The sequence below is a fragment of the Kogia breviceps genome, chromosome 14 (assembly GCF_026419965.1).
Source record: "Kogia breviceps isolate mKogBre1 chromosome 14, mKogBre1 haplotype 1, whole genome shotgun sequence".
Classification (NCBI taxonomy): Eukaryota; Metazoa; Chordata; class Mammalia; order Artiodactyla; family Physeteridae; genus Kogia; species Kogia breviceps.
In genome coordinates this window covers 3,708,991-3,717,149 of record NC_081323.1, presented here as the reverse complement: position 1 = coordinate 3,717,149, position 8,159 = coordinate 3,708,991, and the positions used below count along the sequence as shown (strand labels likewise).

The 8,159-nt window shown below is 49.5% G+C and overlaps 1 pseudogene; it reads left to right on the top strand.

Annotated features, from left to right (window-relative positions):
* Nucleotides 1-3,468: 3,468 nt before the first annotated feature.
* LOC131741025 (guanine nucleotide exchange factor subunit RIC1-like) lies at nt 3,469-4,148 on the top strand (annotated as a pseudogene).
* Nucleotides 4,149-8,159: the final 4,011 nt, after the last annotated feature.

The following is an 8,159-nucleotide window of genomic DNA, read 5'->3' as shown; positions in this document are numbered from 1 at the left end:
GTCCCCTGCCTCTGGCTGGTCCAGACAAGTGCCCAGCCCTACAGAACCAGCTGTGGTATGGGAACATCAAAGCCTGCCTCCCTGGGCTGTGGCTGTGCCTTCAGGACTCAAAGATGTCGGGGGCAGCGGGGGCACCCAAGGCCTTTCCAGGTTCATAGCTGGACAGTCCACTCCCAGCCCAGCCCCAGTCTGCATCCTGCTTAACAGCCAGGAGCCCTTTAGAGACGAAGATTGGCCCTATCGCTCCTTTGCTGGAAGTCTCTCGGTTGGTGGCTCCTGGGCTCCTCCGAGGTATGAAGTCCAGTCTCCTGAATGAGATGTAACCCCAGTACCGAACCCTTATCCCAGAAGTCAGCGTAGCAGCGTCTCCCCCAAGACAGGTGTATTCATTTCCCGGGGTTGCGTTAACAAACGAGAACAAATTGGATGGGTTGAAACAGCAGATATTTATTCGCTCCTGGTTCTGGACATATCAGGAGGGCCGCGCTCCCTCTGGAAACTGTTGGGGAGGTTCCTTCCTCGCCCCTCCCAGCGCCCAGCGGCCCGGTGCGGAGCTCTGTCGCCTCGATCTCTGCTTCCATCTTCACATGACTTTCTCCTCTCCTGTGTGTGTGTCAAATCCTCCTCTGCCTCCCTCTTTTTTTTTACATCTTTATTGGAGTATAATTGCTTTACAATGGTGTGTTAGTTTCTGCTGTACAACAAAGTGAATCAGCTGTACGTATACATATAGCCCCATATCCCCTCCCTCTTGCGTCTCCCTCCCGCCCTCCCTATCCCACCCCTCTAGGTGGTCACAAAGCGCCGAGCTGATCTCCCTGTGCTACGCGGCTGCTTCCCACTAGCTATCGGTTTTACGTTTGGTAGTGTATGTGTCCATGCTACACTTGTCATTGTGTTTAGGGTCCACACGGATAATCCAGGGTGATCTCATTTCAAGATACTTGGCTTAATCACACCTTCAAAGACCCTTTTCCCAAATAAGGTTACGTTCACAGATTCTGGGGTTTCAGACGTGGACGTATCCTTTGGGAACACCATTCAGCCCCCCACAGAGGGTACAATGGTCGCTGGTGGTTTAAGGCTGGGACCACCCAGAAGCAGAGCTGGAGACAAAAGCAGTTGGATTGGGAGGTGACCCCAGGAGGCACCCCTGGAGAGAGAGGAAGCCAGGCAGATGACAGAGGGAAGCAGAGCATAAAGGTCGTGGCCATGAGCAAGCGAGGCTGTTTCTCGGGACATGAGCCTCTGCTCACGGTGTGGAGCAGGCCCTCGGAGCTGTCGCCACAGAGGGGGAAGGAAACGGGGGATTTTATCCACCAATTCCCACCATCTTTGGCTGAGAACTGCTTCTGGGCGTGAGAACTCCTTAGCACTTCCGGTCGGGAGAAAAGGTTCAGTGTTCACAGAAGGACACTTTTGGAACGTTCCGGAACAACTGCTGGGGGGATACGGGTGGGCACAGCAGCATCTCCCCCGCTGGTCTCCAGGGAAGTGGCATTGCCTGAGCCTTGAGCTGAGTAGGGCAAGCTCGTCTCTGTTCCTCCCAGGGGGCAAACCACTGAGCTTCATCAGTATTTGTTGACCGAGGGAATGAGTAGCCACCCATTTTCAGGAAACTTCCCTCAGTCACGTCAGCCAATTCTAATATCTCCTTTCTCTAGATCAGTTTCTTATTATTAATAATAACCTCTTGGGAGATACAACTTACTCGACATATATGATTTATTGAGGCTTAGCATTTGATTTTATTGGGCCTTGAATTGTCATCTATTTTTCCATCTCGTGCTCCAAACTGATGCAAACACCCCAAACTGTGGGACCACATCCTATTCGTCATGGGATTGTCAGGTTAAGGAAGCCAGGGTGCTACTTTAAGAGTCACATTTTGCTTCTTTAGCATTCTATGTTGTTAGTTAACAATTATTGAATTCCACCATGAGCCTGGCATTGTTCTAATTGTTTTTATTAAGAGTTTTTCAGTTGCCCATGGAAAGAAAAAATTCAAACCGGCTCAAGCCCAGTCCAGATGTCATTGGCTGATGTATCTGAATGGGCCAAGGGTTATGCCAGCTTCAGGCATGGCTGGATCCTGCAGTGCCAGGGCCACCACAGGACTCTGAGACCTCTCCTGGCTCTGCTTGTCCATGTGCTGGTGCCAAGACTCTGTTCCTGTAGCTCCCGGTGGGAAAGGACATCTTCCAGTCACTCCGGTAAAAATCTCAGAATTCGCTCTGATTGGACAATCCGCGTCACTATGGTTACAATGATGCTGGCTGATTTAGGGCTGAGTTGCATGACCCCTTTCCCAAAGATCTTTGATAGTCAGCCCCACTCAAACCACGCGGACTGAATAAAGGGAATGCATCCCTCCAGGAACATCAGGATACAGTTACTAGAAGAAAGGGAGGGGACTTCCCTGGTGGTCCAGTGGTTAGGACTCCAAGCTTTCACTGCAGGGGGGACAGTTTCGACCCCTGGTCAGGGAACTAAGATCCCACGTGCCACAGTGAGGCCAAAAAAATAAAGAAAAGAAAAAAAAAAAAGAAGAAAGGGAAACAGATGCTGAGTCATCTAAAGGAATATTTGTCCTCTGTGGTCCTTTTCATGCAAATCCTAACACCACCTTCAGGAGGAAGGTCCTATTAGGACGCATTTAGCAGAGGAGGAAGTGAGGCACAGAGAGATTTCTTGGATCAGTTGATAAATTATAAGAAGACTCCAACCCAGCTGCAAGGTTCCTTGTGATGACCCCCAAAAGTGCTGTGCTGCTGTTGGTTCTCTGATCTCCTCTGTTTATGGCTTCCCAACAGCAGCGCAGAGCCAGGCACACAGAAGGGCTGAAAAGACTGCTCGGTTGTGTCTATGAATGTCTGCTTCTGGTGTTTGTGTGATTGTCTATGCCTCAGAATTTCCAAAGACTACAGAATGTGCCCAATGGCAAAACACATCAATTTTTACTGCAAATTATTTTTGTTAATAAATGATATATAAGTTTATGCACCCTAATTAAGCAAAAATTATTTATTGCAGCAATTAAAATGAAGTCATGGAAATGACTGCAATTCCAAGTTCTTGACAAAGTGATAAAGTCCACTAATGCTTCGCTGCCTTGCTGGGGCTCCTTGAAACCCTGCCAGCAGCCAGCTGTCCTGCCCCCCACAGAGCTTACAAGGAACAGATTCAGAGAGTCTACGGATCTGGGTCCTCTGGAGAACTAACTCCAGGCTGGAGGTTGCTTCAGACCCTCAGAGAGCTGACAGTCACCATCTTCTGATTTGGTTATATCAGGGAGGGAATTATAAATCACTAGACCTATCCATCCAGACACAGAGATGGGAGAGGAATTACATGCCCCTCACTTTTGGAGCACCCAAAATTGACAGGTTCTTTTTGCCTCGAATCTCACTGCCCTTGCCTTATCCTATGACTTGCTGGGACCAACTTGAAATGTCCCCATTTCCTCCCATGCCAACATTCATCCATCCACCCATCCACCCACCCACCCACCCATCCACCCATCCATCCACCCACCCATTCATCCACCCATCCACCCATCCATCCACCCATCCATCCATCCATCCACCCACCCATCCACCCACCCTCCCACCCATCCATCCATCCATCCACCCATCCACCCACCCATCCATCCACCCATCCATCCACCCATCCACCCATCCACCCATCCATCCATCCATCCATCCATCCACCCATCCATCCATCCATCCATCTATCCACCCATTCATCCACCCATCCACCCATCCATCCATCCATCCACCCATCCATCCATCCACCCACCCATCCACCCATCCCACCATCCACCCATCCATCCACCCACCCTCCCACCCATCTATCCACCCATCCACCCATCTACCCATTCATCCACCCATTCATCCACCCATCCATCCACCCATCCACCCATCCACCCACCCATCCATCCATCCATCCATCTATCCACCCATCCACCCATCCACCCATCCACCCATCCACCCATCCACCCATCCATCCACCCATCCATCCACCCACCCATCCACCCATCCATCCATCCCTCCATCCACCCAATCCTCCATCCCTCGATCCATCCATCTCTTCATCCATCTATCCAGCCATCCAATCAGTCATCCATCTATCCCCAAAATATTTACTGACAACAGAATACCAGTAATTATTTTCCTGGACATAGGTGCACATGGTCTTTTTGATCCTATTTATTGAGCACCTACTGTGTGCAAGGTGGGACCTCCTTTTCCCCTAGACAAACCCTGCCCATTTTTCTGGGTTTCCTCATCTCTTCCACCTGGCTGCCTTTGCCCACTTCAGCATCTGTCAGTGTCTCACTCTTTCAAATCCTGAATTCTACCTGCTCCTAGAGGTGGGACCCCACCACATAGCACCTGCTACTTGTCTCATTTTATAGATACTGGCCTTGCTTCCTCTTCTAGATGGTGCCCAGGGAAGGAATCTCTTGACACATCTTCTCTTGTCCTGATGCTTAAAAAGCCTGGGAAGCTTGGATGCATTCAGCAACCAAGAAGCCTGTGTCATTCATTCATTCATTCATTCAAGTAGAAAGACTCCTAGGGCACCTTCCTAGTGCCAGGTACTCGGGGTTAAGAAAAACTAGGATGTGAGACTCACCTTTTTCATCTGTGAAACTGGTGATGCAACCAGAGACTTGGACCCTGTAGACGCCAGGGCATAGACTTCGGCGAGAAGCACACAAGATCCAAGTTAAAAAGTGCTCTGCAAGTCACAGAAAACACATCTGTGAGCCAAACGCAGCCCAAGGGCTGTTAATTTGCAAACTCTCATCCTTGTAGGATTGTTCAAAGGATCAACTGGAATAACATGATTAAAGGGGGATAGATGTGTCCAGAGGAACGGCGGCGAGGTCGGAGCAGAGGAAGGGCAGTTAGGGTGGCTCTCAGGGCAGAGGTCATCCTCTGTGCTCACTGGTCTGTCCTCCTGCTCCCCAAGCCCCCTCTTCTCAGTATCTCTCTTTGTGGCCTGCCCCCTCCCCACCTCGTCTATTGCAGAGATCTCTGCATCTACACATGACCCCGACCACTCCTAAATTCCACCCCCACTGGCGGTGGAATAAAAAAACGGGTAGTTTTTTTTTTAAAGGGCAATTCCTAAGAGGCCATGTTGAGACTCGGGTTTTGGGATGAGACGGACTTGAACATGAACTTGAGGATTAACTCTTCGAGTACTCTTAGCAGGGTGCCTGTGGGAGCCTTTGCGTCCATCCACCGAGAAATGGGTGTAGTGATTGGACCTCAAAGAGCTGTAGAAAATGCTCCCCAAACGCCAGCTATTATTACAGAACCAGCAGCCACGAGCAAGGTTATTTATGCCACAAGAGGATCCATCCTAGGCCCTTCAAGCGCCCTTGGAATTCCTCTAACACGGGGTTCATTTGAGGAAAGTTGGATTGGTTTGCAGCTTTTTTCTAGCCCTTATCTTCTGAGGAAAGAGAGGTCAGAACAAGGTTGCTTGCTCCCCTAAAATGTGCATAAGAAATTTTACAAGGATGGGATCTCCAATGCCAGCTTGTTATTTGTTTCAAACCATGCATCCATCTGCAATTTTTCAGAATGGCGATGTTAATCTACTATAAAAATGCTTTGGTCAAAATTCTCATGGTTGCAGGTGATGGATGAATTAACTAACTCCAAGTGACTCACATAGCAGGGTTGACTAATCTTGTATAACTAGCAGCCTAGAGATGGACAGTAACTCAGCAATATCAGCTAAGACTCACACCTCCCATCTTTCTGCTTTGCCATCTTCATGGTGACAGTATCGTTGCCACAGCTCCAAGCATCACATCCTTATACAATGACATCCCAAACAAGAAAGAAGGGGATACAAGCCAAAGAACCTTCTCTTTAGGACTCTATTCTGGGGGGATAATCTCTTCCAGAGGCCCCTTAGTAGGTTTTCTCTTGCATTTCATTGTCTAAGAGTAGGTTATATGCCCATCTCTACATCAATCAAGACAAAAGAGAATAAGATTTCAGTGGCTTAGACAAATCAGCCATCTTTCTGTGGAGTTGGGCATATTGTCTCACAAAATCAGTGTTCTAGTCACAAAAACAAAGGGAAAGTGACTGTTGGGTGGGTGGTCAGTATTTCTGCAACTTGTGATAATAATGCAGGTGAAAAGAGCCTCTGTTTCTGGAGCCCATTCACTGAGTTAAACCCCCCCAGCAGCCCCTTTTCAACCTCATCACAACCCGACAAGCCACCGTGCTTGTCCCCATCTTATGGGGGAAGCAGGAGAGCACCTGGAACCACCCCAGAGGTTAGCCCTGGGCTCGCGGACTGAGTTCCGTCAGCCAGCAAGGCTGCAGTGAAAACCACAGGCCCTAGCCGCGGCCCCACGTCAAATTCCACGCATCCTGGCTCAGGTCTGGTCAAGGATAGACCCGCCCTCCCTTATTGCCCCAGAGCGTCTGGAGGAGGGACCATGGGCAGGGCCTCTGCCCCCCTCAGTTACATATTCCCCTGGGGGTGGCAGCATACTGGCACTTGGACCTGTTTCTGACCCATGAAAGGGAAGCTTGGGTGTCAGGAGGGGGACACGGCCCTGAGCTGCCCACGTCTGGTCATCTGGTCCCGTCCCTCAGCTGCCGGCAGCTCTTCTGTGGATCTGAAGTCTGTCTATTTCTCTGTCTCTGTCTCTCACACGCACATGCGCACACTCTGCATTTCTCACTTATATAGCAGACAATTCTGTGTGGGTGTGTGCACGCGCGCCCGTGCCCGCAAGCGTCTCTCTGGACAGAGAGGGTCTCTCCTTCCTCTCCTCTCTCTGGGTAGAACACACCAATTTTGTTATTGTTGTTATTGATTTGCATGTTGACACATTTTTTGGTTTATTTTTGTTTTTAATTTTAATTTTTAAATGGAAGTATAGTTGATATACATTCTCTAAGTTACAAGTGTACAATATAGTGATTCCAGTTTTAAAGGTTATCCTCCATTTATAGTTATTATAAAATTTTGCCTATATGCCCCATGTTGGACAATATATCCTTATTGCTTATTTTATACATAAGCATTAGAAGACAACAATTTTTGGGGCCTCTCACTGTTGTGGCCTCTCCCGTTGCGGAGCACAGGCTCCGGACGCGCAGGCCTGGCGGCCATGGCTCACGGGCCCAGCTGGTCCGCCGCATGTGGGATCTTCCCGGACCGGGGCACGAACCCGTGTCCCCTGCATCGGCAGGCGGATTCTCAACCACTGCGCCACCAGGGAAGCCCGAAGACAACAATTTTTAAGGCAGCATTTAAGGAAATGCCACATACCCTGATCCCCCCCGGCCCCAGGGGGAGGGTGCGGGTGTACACGCATGCCTGCATAGGTGAGGATCTCACACGTGCGTAGGAAGGACCCTCCCAGGACAGAATGGTCTCCATTTCTCTTGCTGAGTATCTACCAGCTGAAGTGCAAAATCAACCCCATCCGTTTTCCAGCACATAGGGAAGCATGCAGGTCCCTGGTGAAATGCTCCCTGAACCGCGCCCGCAAAAGCCTCTCTCTGAAGCTCCTATCTCTAAGCAACAATCCAGGAGGCCCCCACCAACTCCCCCATCCGAGGCTTCAGTTACCCACGGTCAACGTTGGCTAGAAAATATGAAATGGAAGATTCCAGAAATAAAGAATTCATAAGGTGTTTTTTATTTTGGTTTGTTTTGGATTTAATTAACCTTTTTATTGAAGTATAGTTGATTTACAATGTTGTGCTAGTTTCAGGTGTACAGCACAGTGATTCCGTTATGTATCTATTCTTTTTCAGATTCTTTTCTCTTAGAGGTTATTATAGAATATCAAGTATAGGGCTTCCCTGGTGGCGCAGTGGTTGGGAGTGCGCCTGCCGATGCAGGGGACGCGGGTTCGTGCCCCGGTCCGGGAAGATCCCACGTGCCGCGGAGCGGCTGGGCCCCGTGAGCCGTGGCCACTGAGCCTGCGCGTCCGGAGCCTGTGCTCCGCAACGGGAGAGGCCACAACAGTGAGAGGCCCGCGTACCGCAAAAAAAAAAAAAAAAACAAAAAAAAACGAGTAGAGTTCCCTGTGCTCTACAGTAGGTCCTTGTTGTTTATTTTATATATAGTAGTGTGTACATGTTAATCCCAAACTCCTTTTTTATCCC